The 21478-nt window shown below is 43.8% G+C and overlaps 1 protein-coding gene and 1 long non-coding RNA gene across 5 annotated transcripts in view; one reads left to right on the top strand and one right to left on the bottom strand.

Moving 5' to 3' along the window:
- ZSWIM7 (zinc finger SWIM-type containing 7) overlaps window positions 1-21478 on the top strand; it is a 541174-nt gene that overhangs the window by 406671 nt on the left and 113025 nt on the right. The window lies entirely within an intron of this gene.
- LOC138283487 (uncharacterized) overlaps window positions 5484-21478 on the bottom strand; it is a 60466-nt gene continuing 44471 nt past the window's right edge. Inside the window, exon 3 of the long non-coding RNA XR_011201269.1 lies at window positions 5484-5709. This is a non-coding gene — a long non-coding RNA (uncharacterized lncRNA). The remainder of the gene's footprint in view (window positions 5710-21478) is intronic.

The raw sequence follows: 21478 nt of genomic DNA, 5'->3' as shown, positions 1-21478 counted from the left end.
GCGTTTGGTGGTCCAGATCCTTTGGTGGTAGCGTCTCGGGCAGATTTGAATGTGCTTCTGTCTGTATTGTCCTGACATTCTCCATTTGTGCTCCAGTTGTTTACAACGGCATATCATTGGTCTGAGTTTGTCAAGTGTACCAATTGACCTTTGGTATAGATTTTGTTGTGCTGCAGTGTTTGAGGGGGCAGGGAGTTGGTGCAGGAGGTGATCCAATTGTTGAAATTGTTGGTTTTGTAGAGGCAATTGCTATGTTCAGTTGATGGGTGTCGAGTGCATGGTTCCAGCCCATGTCAGTGAAGCTGCTCTAGTTTCGTCTGGCTTGTCCGCGGTGGCACATGTGCATAGGACTGGGACAAGGATACTGAACCTTTCGAAGGGTAGTCCATCTAGGAGACTGGTTAGGGCTAGTCAACTCTGATGTTGTTGAAGGTGGTGAAGGTAGGGTCCAGGAGGTGTCTGGCAACACGAGTAGGCCTCTTTTCTCATTCAGTAAGGCCAAGGCATCCAAGGACTTCGATTAGTGTTTTTCAGTTGGGGTCGGCGTGGTCTTCAAGAAGGAAGTACAGTTCTCTGAGTAAGATATAATTGCTAATGTTGATTGCAAGTGGTGCAATGAAGTCCAGTATTGGTGTCAGTGAAGTTGGTGCATAGTTCTGGTGCTCTGAAGATGGGAGTGCAGATTAGGGTGAAGTTGGCTGCAAATTATATCTTGCCTGGTAGTCTTATAGTTGGAGAGGGGAAGAGCAGGGATCCTGGCACTAAGCACAGTTCAGTCACGGATGGACGGAGACAGTCTTGCCTTTGGTGTGCCTTAGGCGCACCCACTGCCTTCCTCTGTGCTGTGGCTGTTGTGTAGGTCCTGGGGGGGAGGGAGTGATGTCACTTCTTGTGCAGATGGATGATGGGAAATCCAGTGATGTCACTTTCTGTACAGATGGATGATGGGGAATCTAGTGATGTAACTCCCTGTGTGAACTGATGATGGAAAAACCACTCGACGTGTGCCCACTAGGACTTGGCCAGCAAGATCTTTGTCCCAGAAGACCACATGTCTTTACTGGCTCAAATAATTCATTATGGTTAGAGTGCAGCCATATATGTGATTTGCACAGTCCTAGACAATACCAATTGACAAGGAAGGGCAGTAGGCACAAGTGTTGCATTTCACTGCCACATATGGATGCATTCCACAGGAATTTCTGGAGATGTACACACCTCCGTCATAGATTTGCCCTTTGTATTTTATTTGGGTGAAAAATCTGATTCTACCCTGTGGCATTTCTAGGACAGCAGAGCCATGACAAGCTCCCTGGGCCTTTTAGCCCCCAGGCAACCAGTTCCCACATCACTTCAGAAATTACAGAGCCTAATTTGGGGGCTGGTGAATAGACAGCAGCAGCATCAAACACATAGGAAGGTTATGTGAGGAATGCTTGTAATTTGTCTAACCACTGGCAGTCGCTCTAGTGGGAGCATTCCATCCATAACTGCCAACCCAGGACCTCTGAATGAGAGGACAAGCAAACCAAGTCCCGTCTCTTCCTGATTGGGGCATGTCAGTCAGGTGTAGCTTGGTTCCAGTGGCAGAGTGAGCAAAGGACCTACATCTGGGCATGCCCTTTGCCATTTAAGGCGTTACATTGAACATGCAAAAGGTGATGGGGGAAATATTTGCAATTTGACTATCCATTGACAATCATTTGGGGTAGCATTCCAAACCATGTGTTGTGTTTGGGCTAACAGTTTGGGTGGATGAAGACCTTATGCATCGTGAAAGATGTCACTTACAAGGACATATTGCATGCAGCACAAAATTGTGCTTTGCCTGCAGAGGGCAAGACCATTCCACTTACTTCCTCCATGAAGCAACTGCTGATGCAGCAACCAGGACCCATAGAAGTTTCATACCAATATACATTGAGCCTAATGCCTGCCTGAATGCAAAAGTCTGACCAAAACAAGATCTGCTGATTGGCACCTTTCCCTGCAGATCTACCTGCAAATAGACTGACCACAATCTAAATCTGATGTTACTCTGTGGCCTCAACTCATTATACTTTGATATGGGCTTTATAAATCAGAGTTTATTTGTAGTTTTAAATGAACATTCAAGTTGTCTAAACAGGAAAACAATTGCATTGATACTTGCACGGTCCTAGCCCCTCGCCCTGACAGGGTATAAATAGTCATACTCATTTCAATATGATGAGTATTTGTCTTTTTGTATTTTGGGGGGTCTCTATGGTTTAGCATCATTTTGTCTGTCTGTGATTGCCTTTGGCACCGCTCCGTTAACTTTCCGTCTCTGGGCCCAGCTCTCTGTTTCTGAATCTCCATTTTGTTAGTTCTTAACGTCCCATCCTCCTCATATTTTTTCAAACTTTCAAACTTTCTTGGACAGCCTCTTCCCTCATATACCAGTTTTTCCCTGATGTAGCATGGGTTCATTTCTCTTTCCCAGTACCGCAGTAGCAGGTTTGTGGTGCTCCCTCATTTCTGTGCAATTTCTCTTTTTGCCAACAGGATGCCTAGTTTGGCCAGCAATTTCTTATACGAGGAGTCATCTGAGTTTTGCCATATTTCCAATAACACAAAGGGTGCTTGTCTGTCAATGTGTGTTCCCATGGCACCTTCTAGCCAGTTGGTAACTCCTAAAACGTATGGAGCTTGGGGCAGTCAGGATGTGGATGAAAGTACCCTTCAGGCCACGTGTGTGGGAATGTGTAATTTCTGGCCCTGCCTATTTCGAGTAGGAGTAACTTAGTATAGTAAATTCTATGCAATATTTTCAACTGAATCTGGCAAAAGTGTGCCTTCATCACTACTTCTCATGGGATTTGTAGTGCATCCTTCCAGTCATCAGCAATATGCCTATTCTTGACTAGTTTGTGATTTCCTGTAAAGATGCTAGTACCAAAAACAAAAAGACACAGTTCCACGAGAAATGTGAATCCTCACTGCCAATTTGGGGAGGAGTCAGCTGGTCCCTACAAGTATTCAAATATTAGGAAAAAAGGCCCTCACTCACCTTTTGGTGACATGCTTCATCATATGGGCTTTGCTCCTCGCCACACCAGCACTGCAATGCCTGACTGGACCCTTATGGGGTCTCTTTGCTGGAGATCTTTTTAGAGATATTTGCCGGTGGTGAGTGCAATAATGTGGGATTGGTGGAAAAAGTTGTTAAAATTGACCAGGGGGAACCAAAAGTCAGACCTTTTATTAAGAATATGGAGCCCCTGTCAAGGTTAAAAGCAACCAAAGAGGGTGATGGTGAGTGTAATGACTCGATTCCCCTACTGGTGTGTAAAGACGTGTGTCATATGCCCTTACTCTAGGGATTGACTCGGAGAGTACAGTGATGGTAGTCCCTGCACTGTCTCTAATGAACTGGTCAACATGTTTCTCGCTGTGTTAGTCATAAGGATCTGTGTGCGATTCGTCAGGACCTATTAACTGAACAACCTAATTCTCAGTGTCATGTGGACACATACCATGTGGTTTATTGAAGATGAGTTAATCGTAGCAGGAACCCTCTTTGAATGAGAAGGATGGGCCCAATGGAGATAATAACGGGCTTGCATGGTTCGACAAATCTATTAATTTGTCCAAAGAACGACGTCCTCTGAAGCACCTACCCCAGCTCCGTGCTCCCTGAGATGCTGGTACCTCCTTTTACAGAAATTCTAGCTCCCTCAGTAGGCTGCATCAGGATGGAGGGATCTCTAAATTAGAACAGTATTGAAAGTTTGTTTCGCCTACACTAGGAACAATTTAAGATGCAAGAGGAAGTACTTTTGTCATGTCATTTGTGGTGAAGGAGGAAGCTGTACTGCTTGCTGTAGAGTAGAATTGGCTTCTGATGTGGAGGACATGAACAGCCAGTAAACTGAAGTCTGGATAGGGGTTATTTTTTCACTTGTTTGTATTTCACCATTGGCTCTCTAGAGGTTAGTTTATATATCCCCAGACTTTATAGGTACCTTGAGACACCTCATCTTTATGATTAACATCATCAGAAGAATGCCTGTTTGCTTGTGTTCTCCTAGTTTTTATACCATTTTGGTTTATTTGCACAGTTGGGTATTCAATTGTTTTGAACTTTTTTGTATAACATACTTCTGCAGTAACCTATGTGCCTTAATGATAAACACCACAAAATAAAATGATGGATAGAGTGTTGAAACTTTTAAAACACTCACCCCCAGTCACAGATCTGGGTTTAGTCCGGTGGCGCAACGAGCAAGGAACCCACTTCTGGGCCTACGCAAGCCACTTAGGGCGAACACAGCAAAATCACAAAATAAAATGATGAACAGAGTGTTGAAACTTTTCAAACACTCACCCCCAGTGACAGATCTGGGTTTAGTCCATTGTCATAATGCTCACCACGTCACCCTGGTTTGGACCCAGCCATATGCAAATCAGTCTTTACCCTGCTCTTCATCTGAACAGTACAGTCCGTACTGCCAAGCCAGTTCTTCCCTGGACTGGCAACAAGCATCTTGGGACTGTTTTCAAGGTATCACCCCTCATCAGCCAGGCTAGCTTGAGTCGAGTGGCGCTGCGAGCAATGGACCCACGTCTAGGCATGACCTAGCCACTTAGGACGAACATAGCAACACCACAAAATAAAATACTGGACAGTGTTGAAACTTTTCAAACACTCACCCCCCAGTCACAGATATGGGTTAAATCCATTGTTATTTTGCTTGCCACGTCACCCAGTTTGGACCCAACCATATGCAAATCAGTCTTGACCCTGCTCCTCATGAGAGCAGTCGAGCCCGAACTGCCCGCCAGGTCTTCCCTGGACATGAAACAAGCATTCTGGGACCGGTTTTGGGGTATCACCCCTCATCATCTAGGCTAGCTTGAATGTAGTTGCACGGTGAGCAAGGGACCCACATCTGGGCATACCCTGGACACTTAGACCGAACATAGCCTGAACTGGGGAGCAGGGTCAAGACTGATCTGTATATGGCTGGGACCAAACTGGGGTGACATGGCCAGCAAAATAAATCTGTACATCATTTTGTTGTGTTGCCTTAATGATAAACCTCTGAGTAGTGTGACTAATCAACTCACCAATAGGACATTGCTTTTGGACATTTTGCCAGCAATAGTAGAACACCTTTCTTTGAGAACTTAATTTCAAAATTCCACCTGTGATGACTCTTTGATTCTGCACACATAATGTATCTTTATACTTCGTTTGCCGAGTTTGTATCACTGCGCTGTTTGTGCCAAACGCAGCAATTTGTTCTTGAATACATCCTAGGCATTAGGTTGTAACAACTGTAAATACATGTCTTACCATGTAATATTATAATGAGAAATTAGGTCTGTCCTCCCTTCACACAGGACTCTCCTGACATTGTCGAAAACAGTATGTTATAAACTATGGACATATTGAATTAAATATGTCGTAGCAAATTTAACGAAAAGTTTTATTTCTATTAGGGACGCGGAGATGAGGATTATGCTGATCTTTCTCCACTTTATTTTAACGCTCAACCATAAACTCATACCACCATATCAACATCAAACTAAATTTCCCAATAGACACTAGGAAATTAAAACAGTTCATCCAATCCAGACGCAGCAGCTCCTCTAAAGACTCCTCTCCAACGTTCTATTGCCCTCTTTCTTCCAGCGACCACTGTCGATAATCCCAGACTCAGTCTTGTTTAGTGGAATCCATCCCTGAAAAAAGAAGGAAGCACATGAGACTCCATTCCAAAATAGCACAGTTCACAACATATCAGTCACCATTTTCCACATTAAACATTTGGGTACTGTGAACCATTATAGGAGAACATCAGAAATCAAGCAAAGTAATAATGACAGTCCATGAAATTAACAATATGAATGAATCCTCACTATGCACCCATCATCTTGGGTGGGTATTTTCGCCTTCGTGTCCATAATACAATTGCAACTTTTTGCCATTTGCTAGGAAATGTTTAATTCTATGTCAGGACTGGAGACGAGGATTAGGCTAGTTTAAAGCTTATCCACCACCAGTGATGCCAGATTCAATACTGGTTTAAAGTAAAATCTCTTAAATGTGGATTCCGAGGACCAATCTGCAGCATTAAGGATGTCTTCTAAGTGAGCTCCTAAAGTAAATGGAGGCCATAGCACCCCTCACAGAAGTATCAATATCCACTTCATGCATAACCAATCTGACCCATCTGGCAATGGTAGGGGAGGAGACACTCATAAGCCTTTATCGCCCGCACAACACAAAGCTTAGGGACATCTGAAAACGACAGATATGACACTGTTTGTGAATTACATTTTGTTCTTTGTGAAATATAAAAAGTTACTCTATCTGTAGTGAATAACCTACCTGTTATGTCCAGGCCTCTAACATCAGAGACTCTACAGAAGGAAATCAGACAGTAGCGAGTTTAGTGGACAGATGTTTCCTTGACTGATATTTATTAGAAGGCCAAGAGTTGAACAAATAAAGGACCTTACTAGCATCCCATAAGGTATAATATCTGGGTACTGGAGGAAGACAATCTAACACCTCTCAGAAGTTTGCAAACCAACAAGTGCTCCCCCACAGGATGTCCATCAACCGAGAAATGGCCCACCAAAATCGCTGACCTGAATGTGTTATTAGATCTATCTGCCAAGCCAGAAGATGCTAAAGAGACAAGTAAATTCATGATATGGACAACACCTGCCCCCAGGGGATCCAACTGCCGCTGGTGACACCAACCCAACCATTGGGACCAGGCCAAACGGCATCTCTGTGTGTACTATCAGTCCAAGCTTTGGCGAGTAATGCCACAGTTTTCGAGAAATGCCTGTGGCTTTCCAGTGACCGCGGTAATCCTCCATGCCATAAGGTTGATAGAGCCCGCTAGGACCAGGTGATGAGGGTTCTCCTGGGGATCCTGAAGGAGATCGGTAAACAGGGATTGGAGAATCCCAAGAAAGTCCCATCAGAACTGGAAACTTGAGACCTCCAGATTGAAATGACCACCACCAGGTCTGCTGTTGCCGCTGCACTTGGGTGGACAGTCTCATGATCATCGCAAAGGGAGGGAAAGCGTATCCCAACTCCAGCTCCAGTCCTGAAGGAAGACATTGGTTGCCACTGCCCCTGGGTCCGGTCTCCAACTGCAGTACCTGTCCAACTGGTGATCCAAACGGGAGGAAAACAAATTCCTCATGAAGGGTCCCCATCTGGACTGTATTGCCTGAAACATAGACTGACATCCTGCCAATGCTTGGAATGCCAGTGTGCCACCTAATTGGATTTTCCCGGAAGGGGGTCTGCCGTCACTGAAATTTAGTTGTCCAGGCAGTAGATCCAAAAGGTCTGAGCTAAGTTTGATAGTCTTTGATTTTGTCCACCCTGAGTGATTGGTGTAATTGTCAGCTGCTACATTGTCTATTTTGAGCAAGACACAACACTGGGCCTGGTTTCTGGTCCAGCAAAGGAGCCGACCATCAATGCCAGACAACTTATGTGAAGAGTTTCCTCTGCAGAAGATCATTTTCCTCCTATGGAAAGATCCCCTCAACAAGCACCCCAACCTATGCCACTGGAGTTGGACTCTATCACCATATCCGGCTGCGAACCGAAAATGTCTTACCATTCCATGCTTCCATATGAGAGATCCACCACTGAATCTCTTCTCTGGCCTTGTCCAAGAGAGGGATGTATTGGGAATAGGTAAGACCCATACGAAGATGGAAGAGTTTCCCACATTGTAACACCCAATAGTGGAGGAGGCTGGAAAGATGGTTTGAATGGACGATGACAAGAGGCCCACAATGCGGGTGAGTTGCCGAAGGGAAGTAGTTGGTCTGGACAGGGTTCTCCTGAGCTTGTGTTTTATTTTGGTAAGTTTCCACGATGGATGCTTAGGGTAGCTTTGACCGAATCCACCACAAAGCCCAGAAACTGCAAATTTTGGGTTGGAGACAGGGAGGATTTTGTCTCGTTGACTATGAACCCAAGAGATTCTAGAAGGTTGATAGTCAACTGAAGGGAACTTAGCAGCCTTTGAGGACATTGATCCATAATGAAAATGTTGTCCAGATAGACTATTAACTTGAGGCCTCGTGTCCTCAAGTGTCCCACTACCGGCTTCAGGGCCTTGTTGAAACACCAAGGAGTGGAAGACCGACCAAAAGGAGGTGAGGTAAATTCGAAAATCTGAGCTCTCCACCGAAATTGGAGAAAACGTCTGTAAAGGGAAAAGATAAGCGTCTTTCAGATCCAGACGTACCATCCAATCGTTCGCATGCAGCAAATGCCTGAGGAGGTGAATTCCCTCCATTTTGAAGAGGTGGTAAACCAGTCATCCATTGAACTCCTTCAGGTTGATCACCGGGCCTGACTTCCATCCCTCTTTTCCACCGGCAAATGTTGCTGAGAAACCCGGAGGTGTGGAGTATTGTCAGAATAACTGGACCCTTTTCCAGAAGTTCCGCAATCTCTGTATCCATGAGATCCCCCTGAGAAGCCGACAAATTAGGGGCCTCTGTCTGATTGGTTGGAATAGACAACCGTCATACTTGATCTAGAACCCCTTAATTGTCTGATGGTCCGAAGCATCTGAGGTAAGCAGCTTCTATCTCTGAGAAACCTCTGGCAATCTGCCCCCTAGTTTGATCCCACTGGAAGATTGCACTCTTACCTTGGTTAGCGTTGTAGGAGCCCAGGCCCTTGAAGCCTCCTCTGGAGCCTCATTGCTGAAGGTGAGCTCTGGTTGGATAGAAGGTGCCAAACCATCAGGAATCTCGCCACAGCCCCCTGCTGAGAACCCAAACCTCTTGAGGGAGCTTGTGTGAAAACACAGCCGGTTGAGTGTCCCCTTCCATGACCGGCTCCAGCAAAAACACAGGGGTTAAAGATTTTTCTGATGGAGGAGTGAGCTTTGTCTAGGGAGTAAAGTATTCACAAACGTTTCCAACTACCTGACGAAGGGGGTCCTGAAAAAAAACACCTTGGGCAATAGGACCAGCCTCTGAGGTGGCCAACTTGTCCAGTTTTGGATCAATCTTGATCAAGAGTGACCTGCGCCTTTCAGCCAAAATGGTGCAATTGGCGCTCCCCAAAAGGATGCTAGCCCTCTGGGCCCAGCCTGATAAGGCTTCCAGGGAAATCAGGGAACCTGAGGCTTAGAAATCCTCGGCTATATCCAGTATTTTAGACAGGGATCCTGCAACATTCAACAGCTTATCCTGGCAAGCATGCCAGGAGCGACCTATACCTTTTGTAGGATCACTGACATATTTTGTCAAGAAAGTAACCATCTCAGCATCAATTTCGGGCGTATGTGCCATCTTGCCCTCTAGGGAAGGCCTTGGGAGACTCTGCCCAAAGATGACTGTGCACTTCCTTATCAAGCGGCTTCCGTAGACCTGCTGTGTACGATGCAACTCTCGCCGCAGGGGACCAATCCGCAGAGCGTAGATGCAAAAGGTTATCTGGAACTAAAATATCTGTGTCCTGAGGAGTGGTGTCTGGCTTTGAGGCATACCCATGGGGAGACGGGTGACCCGCGGGTTGCCACCAATGCCTAGGTAGGTATCTCCATCTGATAGATTTGGAGAATCAGGAGAGGTGTCTCCCTTTAACTGTACTTGCAAAGGGGATACAGAAGGGCACTCAGAAGTACTGGGGTTAGGGCCACTAGGGTCTTGGGAGTCCATAAACTGATTTTTAAGGCAGGCAGATGCGTCTAAATCAACCCTAGTATCCTCAACACGCTCGCGTTTGGTATATGACATTTGCGAAAAAGGCTGCCCTTGAGGTGTAGGGGCCTGAGGCCCAGCGGTATCTTCCCTCTGTGGGAGGGGTTTCTGGTACTGAGATTCGATCAGGAGATCTTCCTCTCAAAGGGCGCCACCACCTGGGAGACAGCTTTAAAATGGACATATCCATAATGTGACAGAAATGGTCCTCGATAGGGAGGTAGGTAATGTTTTCCTCCTCCAAATATTCTTCAGCGCGCTGCATAGTGCAGGGAGTAAGGGTCAGAGTGAGTTCTGACTTTAAGAGGGCACTATGGGTACTGGGGTGTGCAAGCAGATCTAAACACATATATGTTTTTCCTTATAATTGTAATCATCTAGGTTATGCTGCCAAGGGACACAGGATAGCCCTGTAGCATAAAAGATAGTCAGTCTGACCACAAGTTTCAGGCAAATCTATTACTGTCCAGTTTTTCACGAAGGGCATCAGAAACAGTAGAATATCATGGTTAGAGCATTGGTGGTTAAAGGTACCAGTTACTGCATTGGTGTTTAAAGAGACTAGCTTCTGCATATAGAAAGCCCTACAAGGGAAAGGCAGAAATAATGGTAAGCTGGCTCCATTCAGTTGCCGTCAGGGCTGAGAACTGAATCTGATATTTAACACATCCAAACCAGAAGTGGTTCCTTTAAAGGGACTAGTAGAGGAAATAATAGAATGGAAAAACCAGTTTTTTCCCTTTGTCTTTCTTTTCCTTTTTTCCAGACAGCCATAGAGACATGGAGGGTGAAGCCAACCATTGAGACCACAAAAAGACACTATGGAGAAAGTAGGCCGAATTACCTTCAAGGGAGAAGAGCATGGTCTCCTTTAAGGGGATGTGACCAGGACAGCTCATCCTTTTTACTAAATGAAACTGAGTAGTGAGATTGGGTAATTGTAGTTGGGTCCTTTCTACTGGGGGGAACAGGGGAGTTGAACACCCCCATCAGTCAGGGAGAAGGCCATGCTCCGATTCCTTTCCTTATTATTTTTTAGGCAAGTGGGAAATAAGGTGGAGAGGGCAAGTAAAAAAACTCTCTAAGAAGGGAGTGGAGAGAGAGTGAGAATGCCATGGTTTCTAAAGAATTCTCCAACTGCTTCCATTTTACTTACTCTCTCTATAGGAACCAACCTAGGAAGGAATGAATAAAGGAGGCCAGAAAGAAAGGATGCTGTACTCATTGTTGAAGAGCAGAAATGATATACTTAAAGTGATGCTAGAGAATGTAACCTGGCATGGATTAATGACCTAGTGTTGTACCTGACAAAAAATAATGAAGTGTGAGATTCATCAACCATTCTTCCCCGTGGTTATTTCTCACCAGATCCATAAACCTATGTCACATTTATAACAGAATGGATCAGAACAAATATGCTTTAGAACAGTGCTGAGGACCTGTCATTGCAGAACTCTGACAGTGGTGAGCATGATCTATCCTGAAGCATCCTCATACCATTTCCAACTTTGGGACAGACTTTGTTGCCTCTTTTCCAGCCGGACAATGCCACACATGTATTAGCTGAGACAGTTGCCCATTCGGTTTTGACTAGATTGGAATTTAATCATGCAACTGGTAAATTCATACAGTGTTTCAGATCTTGTGGCCACCCCAGCCACACATACCTTTCAACCATGACTTGCCGTTCACAGCATGTTTCCATAGTGTGGCAGAAGTACTGCTGTCTGTGACTAAAATTAGAGACCACTAGGAGTAGACGAGATCTCAAGTTGAACTGTGGCCAGTGCCCCCTTGTCATCGACCACCACTGACTGGTTGCCCTGTTACTGGACAATGTAACTTTAGACAATTTTATTTTTTTTGCACTTCAGTACCATTATTGTTCTGTGGGTGTGAATCCCAGTTAACATTTAGGTGAGGTATTTGGGGTATTTAAACCGTTTTTGTTCTTTGTGATATTTTTGGAAGATTAAACCTATTGAGTTGTCCTTCTTTGCACCCAATGTCACTGTTAAATTGGCAAAAGGGGCAGAGGTGGGTTAGCATTCTTAATGCATCATCACATTCTGTCTGGCACATTTATTCTTTTACCTAGGTTCTTCAGAGAACTTCAAAGAGTGAGATGACAGGTGGAGTGAGTCAACAGACTAGAGAAGCCCTCTGCTTGTCGAACTCCCTAGTTGCCACATTACGCTTTGCTCGCAGTCACTGCTGCATTCGCCCTCCTTGGAGAAGCTGCGGCATGGAGCCTTGGTGGAAAGTACTGGAGCTGCAATTGAAGCCGTCACACTGTTTACTGGGTCATGGAACGGCCTGGTACCTGGGAAATGGAGAGCCTATGGGCCTCTGTGAGCATCCTGTAAGCCTCTGGCCAGCACAGGGCAACCGTGCCGGCCCCCGCAGGGAACCGCGAGGAGCACAGCGTACGTTGGTGCGCTCGCTGGACCATGGAAAAGCCCAGGGGGGGGGGACAAGAGGTCAGGCAGTGTAATAGTCATAGAAGGCGGAAGGAGTGATGGCCTCATCCTGCTTTTAAAACAGGATTCAAAGGTCTTGACACCTAAGGAGCTGGCAGTTGGAAGTTCTTGGGGTGGTGATGGCAGCGGCAGCAGTCCGGCAGCCTCTTGGTGGGGCAGACATAGATAAACAGAGGTAAGTTTCCTGGTAGTGGCTTGCAGCAAAGTTCTAATTTGCTTATTTAAAAGAAACTTCTTGAAGTCCATGTTGAAGGTGTAAGAGCCTAGTAGCTCTAGAGGGAACAGCTTGTTTATCAAATAGGAACTTCTGGATGCCTGTGCTGAAGAAAAAAGTGCATAGCAGGATCAGAAGCAAGAGTGCAGTCTCCGTGGAATACTTATGTGGAATCCAGTTGTGGATGGGGGGAGTAAGGAGTTCACCAAGTAGGAATTTCTTCGATGTGAGTGGCAAGAGAGACTAAGCCTTCCCCGGGAGGTGCTGTTTGTAGGGTGGTAGGCATCAAGGGAAGATGGTGCCCAGGAAAGGGAAATCGCAAAAAGGGCCAAGTAACCCCAACAGGAGGGTCCCACTACGGTATTAGACAACAGGCCAGGAGTAGATTTGGATGGCCCCGAAAAAGAAGACGAAAGAAAGATTATAGGTGGGAATAAAAGGGGTCAAAACCAGCATGTAATTCCTTTACGGAATGTCTCGGTGGGGGGGTGAGATGTCAGCAACCAAGTCAATAAAGGACTTTTTGGACAGACACTTTAAAAGGAAATCACTTCAATGCCTAATTGAGCTGGAGGGAATGTAAAAAGATCAAGGCAAGGAGTCTGGTGGTCCGCCATCAGACCTATGTTTACCAACGATTAGCATGGAGGACTCATTGAGTCATAATGAACTTAATATCGAACCTAGACTATCTTCATCCCTTAGGCTTTTTCCCTGTTTGAGTATTGAGGGCAGTGAGAAGCTGAAATGAATGGGGATGTTGAGGCAGGGTCCAGTAAGGGGGGGTCACATTAATTATGAGAGGGAGTGGGAGGTGTTAAATGGATAGGGCTCAGTAACAGTAAAAGGAATATTGGATGGAACAGGGCAACATTCTACTTGAAATGTACATTTCGCAGAGAGACATCTTCGGTGTCAGTGTTAGATATGATGTTGGTATTGCAGTAGACCTTCCAAGGGTCGTTTGACGTATCAGTAGTAAGCCATGATATTTTGAAAGTATAGAGACCAATTCCAGGTAATTGTGGGGGAATTAAAGCAGATAAAGGCCCTTATGCCAAACTTGGGTATCTCTGTTAAAGGAAATAAGCAAGAAGCCAAAGTATTGAGCAAGGTGGAAGTTGGGTCTGGTCTCAGAATGTCTATGTGTCCAGGCAGTCAGTGCTTGTCAAGAAGTTGGGGGAGTCTACCAACTACAGACAGTACATATGTAGGCCTAAAAGAGTAAGGATTGGGAAGCGAGTAACAATAAAAACTATGAAATCAAAGGTACCTGGTCAAGGGGAAGGGAGTAAAATCTAAACAAAAGAGCAAGAAAATGAGCGAACTAAAAAGATTCCGAGGGAAACGAGAAGGATGAGGAGACTAGAAGGGGAGGGAAGGAGGTCCTGGAGAGATCTTAAAGAAGGGAATACGCAATCCCTATGCTTGGAATCTACGGGGAATGATAAATGAGTAGGAGCTAAGAAGGCTACACTAAAGGAGGGGATACAGAAAGGAGGAAGGGTGGAAACAGAAGGGAAAGGCAAGACATGTAGGAGTAAGTGCAATGTGACTACCACTGTTAGTAAGAAGAGAGACGAAAGTGACCTTTGGTTGTATCTGGAACCGGCACAAAATGGGGAAAAAAGGAAAACTAACCAGGGCCTCAATCGATCTAAACTACGTTTTGCCTTCTCCAAGTGTCCCAGCCTGAAAGATTTAGGAACCAAAACCTTATACTTAGGTGGGCTTCACGACAAATAGTAAAGGGAAGGCAGTGACTAAAGTCTTGATATATTTAGGGCTGGTAAAGTTGCTGATTTTAAATGCCGAAAATGAGGTACATAAGGAAGGGATTAGGGTTGCCCTGAGATCCGAAATACCAGATGCCGATGCCCTGAATAATGTGTTCCTTAGATACCACGCAGGGCTTTGCTTAAGACAAGTTAGGCTGATTGGTAAGGAGTATGGTAAGGAGAAGTCTTAGAGATAATTGTGCAGTTCCCCTGTAGAATAGAATAATAAGAAGCATGAGAATAGGTATTCACCAGATTACAGGGGAGAGAAGTGGATGAGCAATGTTGACTGGGACTTTGGGCTGCCGCACAGCCTAGGGTTACAAACATGGAATATTAATGGATTAGCGAGTATGTTAAAGTTGGAAATTTTTGAAATAGTGGTCAAGTTGCATTAGATAGTGTGTATGCAGGAAACCTGGTTGTGCGATGATTTCCATGTATTTGAAGATTTTGTTTAGGTAAACAGGGTAGCGAAGAGAAGCCAACAAGGTTGATCTTCTGGGGGTTAAACCCCTTTGCTGCCAGGCCTTTTCCCCCTCAGGTGCCAGGCCTTTTTTTGGCTATTTGGGGCAGTTTGCACATAGGCCCTCATAACTTTTTGTCCACATAAGCTACCCACGCCAAATTTGCGTTCTTTTTTTCCAACATTCTAGGGATTCTAGAGGTACCCAGAGTTTGTGGGTTCCCCTGGAGGACAACAAGAAATTAGCTAAAATACAGTGAAAAATTATTATTATTTTTTTTTTAAATGGGGGAAAAAGGGCTTCTGAAGAAGGCTTGTGGTTTTTTTCCCTGAAAATGGCATCATCAAAGGGTTTGCAGTGCTAAAATCACCACCTTCCCAGCTTTCAGTAGGAACAGGCAGACTTGAATCGGAAAACCACATTTTCAACACAATTTTGGCATTTGACTGGGACATAACCCATTTTTACTATTGTTTGTGCTTTTAGCCTCCTTCCAGTTAGTTACAGAAATGGGTGTGAAACCAGTGCTGGATCCCGGACAGCTAAACATTTCTAAAAAGTAGACAAAAATCTGAATTCAGCAGGGGGGTCATTTGTGTAAATCCTACAAGGTTTTCCTACAGAACATAACAGCTGAAATAAAAAAAATTGAGGTAAAAAAACAGCCATTTTTTCCACGTTTTACTCTGCAATTTTTCCTGCGATGTCAGATTTTCGAAAGCAATATACCGTTACATCTGTTGGACTCTTCTGGTTGCAGGGATATATAGGGCTTGTAGGTTCATCAAGATTTCTAGGTACCCAGAGCCAGTAAAGGAGCTGCACTTTGCAATAGGTTTTCATTTTATACTGGGTATACAGTAATTCATTTGGTGAAATATAACGAGTTAAAAATAGGCATTAAGGAAACCTTTGTATTTCCAAAATGGGTACAGGATAATGTATTGAGAAGCAGTGGTTATTTACACATTTCTGAATTCAAGGGTCCCCATACTAGCATGTGAATTACAGGGCATTTCTCAAATAGACGTATTTTTTCACACAATGTCTTACATTTGGAAGGAAAAAATGTAGAGAAAGACAAGGGCCAATAACACTTGTTCGTCTATTCTTTGTTCCCCCAAGTCTCTCGATAAAAATGGTACCTCACTTGCGAGGGTAGGCCTAGTGCCCCCGACAGGAAATGCAACATAGACACATCACATTTTTACATTGAAAACTGATGTGTTTAGGAAAGTACCTAGCTGTGGATTTTGGCCTTTAGCTCAGCCAGCACCTAGGGAAACCTAGCAAACCTATACATTTTTTAAAACTAGCCACCTAGGGGAATTCAGAATGGGGTTACTTGTGGGGCTCTTGTGAAATAAATGTACGTGTCTCTTCTTGTAAGAGGCTGAATTTCTACAAGATAGAATACAAGGATTCGGATTATGCTTCAAGATAGCATTTTATTCACTGCAGCGAGTCACTCCCAAAGAGTGTCTGATGACACTGTCTGGCCAAGAGCAGCTGACTTCTCTGTGAGGCTTTGATATTTTTATTGCAAAAACCCACTTTACCACACTTTATTTGTGTCATAGTTTCCAAACACGTTCAAGCAAACATTTCCTGTAACACCTTTGAACCACAAGAACAGGATGTTCAAACACAGAGATAACATATCTAAGAACATGGGGCGGTTAGCCCATCTGCAAGTTTCTAAAGTAATTCTAAGAAACCAGCACATTTGCAAGAAAGAAAATTAGGCAGGGCTGCTGAAGGCAAACAATTTTGTTCCTAGTACAGAACAAATTGAACTGAAATGTTAGACAAAATGGAGCCCTCACGCCAAGTTAAGAAATCCATTTTCCATGAACCGCCCTTTTTGCCAAGAGGCGAACATTTTGTACCATTCAAGTAATAGAAACGTCACCAATATGAGTAAGCAAATAAAAATCAGTGCAGCAAATATTACGATACCCCGTCTTTTCTTTGTTCATTACCTTTTTCTCCTCAGAGATATTGTCATACCTAGCCATTCTCCCTATCTACTCTAACAGACAAAAGATATAATAATCGCCAGTGTCCGTAACTTCCAAGCCTCATTGGCAAGCTTATGTACGGGTCCGGACGTTGGCGGTCTTGACCACCGGCATGGGGTGCAGTCCCTCCTGGGACTGTTTCTTCCTTTAGGTCTCTTTAAAGTTCAGCCGTACCCTGTTCCTCAAATCGTATCTATGTGCGTATATCTAGAATCAAAAGGTTCAAGGGGAGAAGATTTGTCAACTCGTGTCCTCATTTCACCATTTAAAATCACTTCCTTATTCCCAAAAGGAACTTAGTATGGAATGTGCTCAGTCGCGGTATCCGGGCAATTGTCTAATACCCACTGGTCATAAGGTAAAAGCAAAGGGCACTTTTTTTTTTTACATGTGATGCATGAATCCAGTTCTTCTTCCCATCACATTTCACAGCAGCCTGGGTGGCCAGAAGAACTCAAGCCTCCTGGACAGTGCCTATTTGACCTGTTCTTGGATAGAACCCAACTGTTCAGTTAACTACACAAAGTACATATTACCGCCAGCATATACCTTTTCTTGTTCACTGGTTCCATTTCTACAAAATCCATTCACAGGACTTTGAATGGCAAGTCCGGTGGTGCAAAATTTACTTTAGGGACAAGAGTGCCTTTTCCTACATTGTATGTCTGGCATATGATGCACCTTTGTATGTGAGAACGTGCATATTTTGGTATGTTCTTGTTATGCCATACTTGATCCAATGTATCCACTATTCCTTGAGAGCTAATGTGTGGAGGGATATGTGCTGAGGAAACTATGACATTCACATAAGCATTAGGTAACATCCATCTCCCTTTCTATGTCTTGTCTATCCAACATCCTTCACTATCTAAGGTGGCACGAATGTACCACTCGGCAAGTTCCTCTGGAGTAGCTACGTCATGAATATCCTTTACACAATCTATTGTCTGGTTCATCATGCCAACTTCTAGTAACCATCTAACTGTCCCTGTCACATACCTGGTACTGTACTCAGATTGTGCAGTATTTTTCGCTGTCCTGTCTGCAAATGCATTTCCTTTTCCTACATCATTCTAAATTTTCTTATGAACTGAACATTTTACCACCGCCAATTTCTCAAGTAACGTTAAAGCATTTAACAACCTTACAATGAGCTCACCATGACGTATTTGTGTTCCATGAGATGTCATAAACCTCCTTCTTTCACAATCTGCCAAAATAATGTACTAAGTCAAAAGCATACTGTCAGTGTATACATTAACATTTAAATCATCACTCAATTCACCTGCTCTCATCAAGGCTCGCGGCCTGCGCAAAGTTGTAAAGTATCTTATTGTTCTCAACTTTAGTCTGTCCCGTAGTAACAGCATAGGCTGCAACTGTGGTCCCATCAGGTAATTTTGAGCAGGAACCATCAATATACCATTCGCCATCCACTCTTCCAATGGCCTGTCGGTGAGGTCCACTCTACTTTTGGTCTCTTGTTCTGTTCTAATAATACAGTCATGTATTTCTTCTGGTAACAATTCTTCATTAGGTGAAGGTAACATAGTTGCCGGGTTCTAAACATTACATCTCCATATTGAGATATGCGGAGAAAACAAAGTGAGTTTGTAGCCTGTCAACCTAGCATTTGTCAAATGTTGTGTATGTGTTTTATTCAGTAGGACATCTACAGCATGGGGTACCATCACTGTTAATGGATGTCCAAGTACATATACTTCTCTCTGTTTTACTGCTTTCACCACTACTGCTACAGTCCTGAGACAACGTGGCAATGGTCGTGCTGCTGGGTCTAAACTGGACGAAAAATAAGCACATGTTCTGTTTGTGTCTCTGTGTGATTGTGTCAATAATGCAAGACTGCAACCTTCGTTTTCATGTACAAATAGGGTAAATGGTTTCTGATAATCTGGGATGGCTAACACAGGTGCATTACCCAAAGCCTTTTTCAATTCATAGAAGGTTCTTTCACATTCTTCATTCTATGTGGTTGGTACGTGTACATCTTTGAGAGTGAGGGCAACCAAAAGGTTCGCTATGAGGGAATAATTAGGTATCCATTGTCTGCAATATGAGGTAATACCTATAAAACCTCAAACATCTTTCTGTGTTTGTGGGTGTTGTAAATTGCAAATTATTGACATTCTTTGTGAGTCTAGTCCTCTACCCCCCTTCGACAGGAGGTGCCCTAAATAGGACACCGCAAGTTGACAATATTGCAACTTGGATAGGGAGACATTTTTCATGTGTGGCTAATTGTGACAGCAATTCTGATGTGGCCTGTTCACATTGTTAAAGTGTGTCAGGTGCAGTGAGGAGTTCATCAATGTATTGTAAAAGAACATTGCCATCTGGTAATTTTAAAGTGTCCAATTGGCTTTTTAGAGCGCAATGGATATACTAAAGAAAACATTCTTTAAATCTTTTACAGAGAAACATTTGGCAGTGGGTGAAATCATGTGAACAGTGTAGTGACATCTGGTGTACAACTGGGTATTGTGGTACTACTATCTTGTTAATAACTCGCAGGTCAATATCCAATCTGTATTCTTTCTGTTGTCCAGGAGGACTTTTTTGATGGCGGGAAGTATGGGACTATTACAGAGACTACCATAACTTTCCTTGACAATACCCTTATCAAGGAGGTCCTGTACTACGGGAAAAAAGTCATTCCTCAGCTTCAGGGAATAACGTGTATTGTGGTTTGAGGGGTAAGGATGCCCCTTCTTTAACGCATATCCTGAATTGTTCCATATTTATGAAGCCCAAACCTTTTTTTCCTGTAGCTCAAAGAGACGGATCTATATGTGACAATTGTTGGGGTAAGTTAGATGCGAAAAGAACAAGGTAAATCTTTGAAATGGAAGTATTAACAATTGTCACATATACTCCATCAGGGGAACAATAAATATGAGCATGCAGTTTCTTTAACAAACCCAATATTAACAAATTTCCATCACAGGCTTCAGTGAAAATCAATGAATGAGGAAAACTGTAAGGTCCAATAGTAACACCCAAAGGCTATGATATGGGACTTCGTGCGGGCATTCCAGCAAATCCAAGTGAAGTATTATTAGACCAAGAGAGGGGAGCCCCAGGAAGATGGCTGTGGATGGCGGAGGTGCGTAGCTCCAGTGTCTAACAAAAAGGCTGCTCTTCAACACACACCTGCATGTCTACATACGGTCCCCGTTGATCTACTGGAATTGCCAATCTCCCTGCTCCCTCTTGTGGGCATCCCTAGTTCATATTGTCTGTTTGGTCATCCACCACATATCTGTCCATGTGTGTTGTATCAAAGTAATTAGTGTGCATCTGTTTGTTGAGAATGTGCAGCAAAAACGTGTCTAGATGGTCTACCTCTTCCTCCCTGTTTTCTCCTATTTCCCATTCCTCTCTGCATTCCTGGGCCAGAATTTTGTAGTTCTGGACAAGTGTCTTTCCAATGCCCTTCTTGTTTACAATATGCACAGGTATTATATCCTATGACTCTCATTCCCTGTTGCGCAGGAGTATTTGTTTGTCCTCTGCCAACCCACCGTCCACGTCCTCGTGCCCTCTCCATCTGTCCTGTACCTGGGCCTGATTAGGGAAAGCCTGTGGCATTAACGCTTTTGTTTTCAAATCCTTTTTTTTTCTCATCACAAACCTCTTTCACATTTTCATAATATGTGGCCATAGCTAGGAATTCTGACAGGCTCTTAGTTGGCCATGTATTTTCAGTATTTTAAATAGTCACAGAGGTCCTTTTGCATGTTATTAATGAATTTACCTGCAAACATTTGTTGGCCAGTCTGTGTATTAACATCTTGTCCACTATGATCACGAAACACTTCTTCAAACCTGGTAAAATGATCAGATATTTCTTCTTCGTTTTTCTGTTTACAAGCTGTTACTTTGTCCCAATCTACATTGTTTCTAGGTATGAGTGTTTGGAGGTGTTGTATGATGTGGTCAGGCAAGTCACAAAGGCATTGAGAAGGGAGGTCGCCAGCTGCTCGGGTGGCGTCATCCCCTTCCAAGACATTCCAAGTAGTCGTGCACCTTGCAAATTCATCCACATCCCGTATTTGTCTCCATATCGAGATAGGTAAAAGAGTGCCAAAAAACATTTCAATATCCTTAAAAGTCATGACACATAATTTACTAGCAGCTTCAAGTTCCTCATTAAATTTGGATGGATTTTTCTATGGTCGGAAAGGCCCTTTCGTATGTTAAGAAGTTCAGATCTTTGTCGAGGAGTATGTTCATATTGTGAAACTAACGCATTGTGGTTGACAGGATCAGGTCTAGGGTGCATTTCCCTCATGGGTCTCTGATATGTTACGTCATCTAGACTATCACCCCCCCCTGGAGCTTTAAGAAGTTCATTTAGTAATCGTGCAGTGTCTAACAACTCCTCAATTGCCTTTATTCTGTCAATAAGGGCCATGTTAAATGTGCCAGCATGATATTGGGTAAGGCCTATGGTACTTGGTACATCTTACCATTTTCAGAGCATTCCCCCTTGATCCATTTAGACATCAAGTCCAACAGACAATGTTGCTGAAAATCATTATACTTTTTAAATTCATGTAAAATGATAGCTGAATTTTTATATGGAGCGTCTGTCATTCAACTGTTTACAGTGAACGGCAAGGCTGCTGCATTTGTTCGGGATCTACTCATTCTTTCTCCTGCAGAGAGGAGACCATCTTGCAAACTAATGCGAGTAAACGCCACCGTGGGATTGTTCCGAACACTACATGAAGTGGTGTCTGAAGTGTGTCCCACAGAGGAGAGCCTG

This window comes from Pleurodeles waltl, chromosome 3_1, assembly GCF_031143425.1.
Source record: "Pleurodeles waltl isolate 20211129_DDA chromosome 3_1, aPleWal1.hap1.20221129, whole genome shotgun sequence".
Classification (NCBI taxonomy): domain Eukaryota; kingdom Metazoa; phylum Chordata; class Amphibia; order Caudata; family Salamandridae; genus Pleurodeles; species Pleurodeles waltl.
Note: the sequence above shows the minus strand (reverse complement) of the source record. Positions and strands in the feature narration are given on the sequence as shown.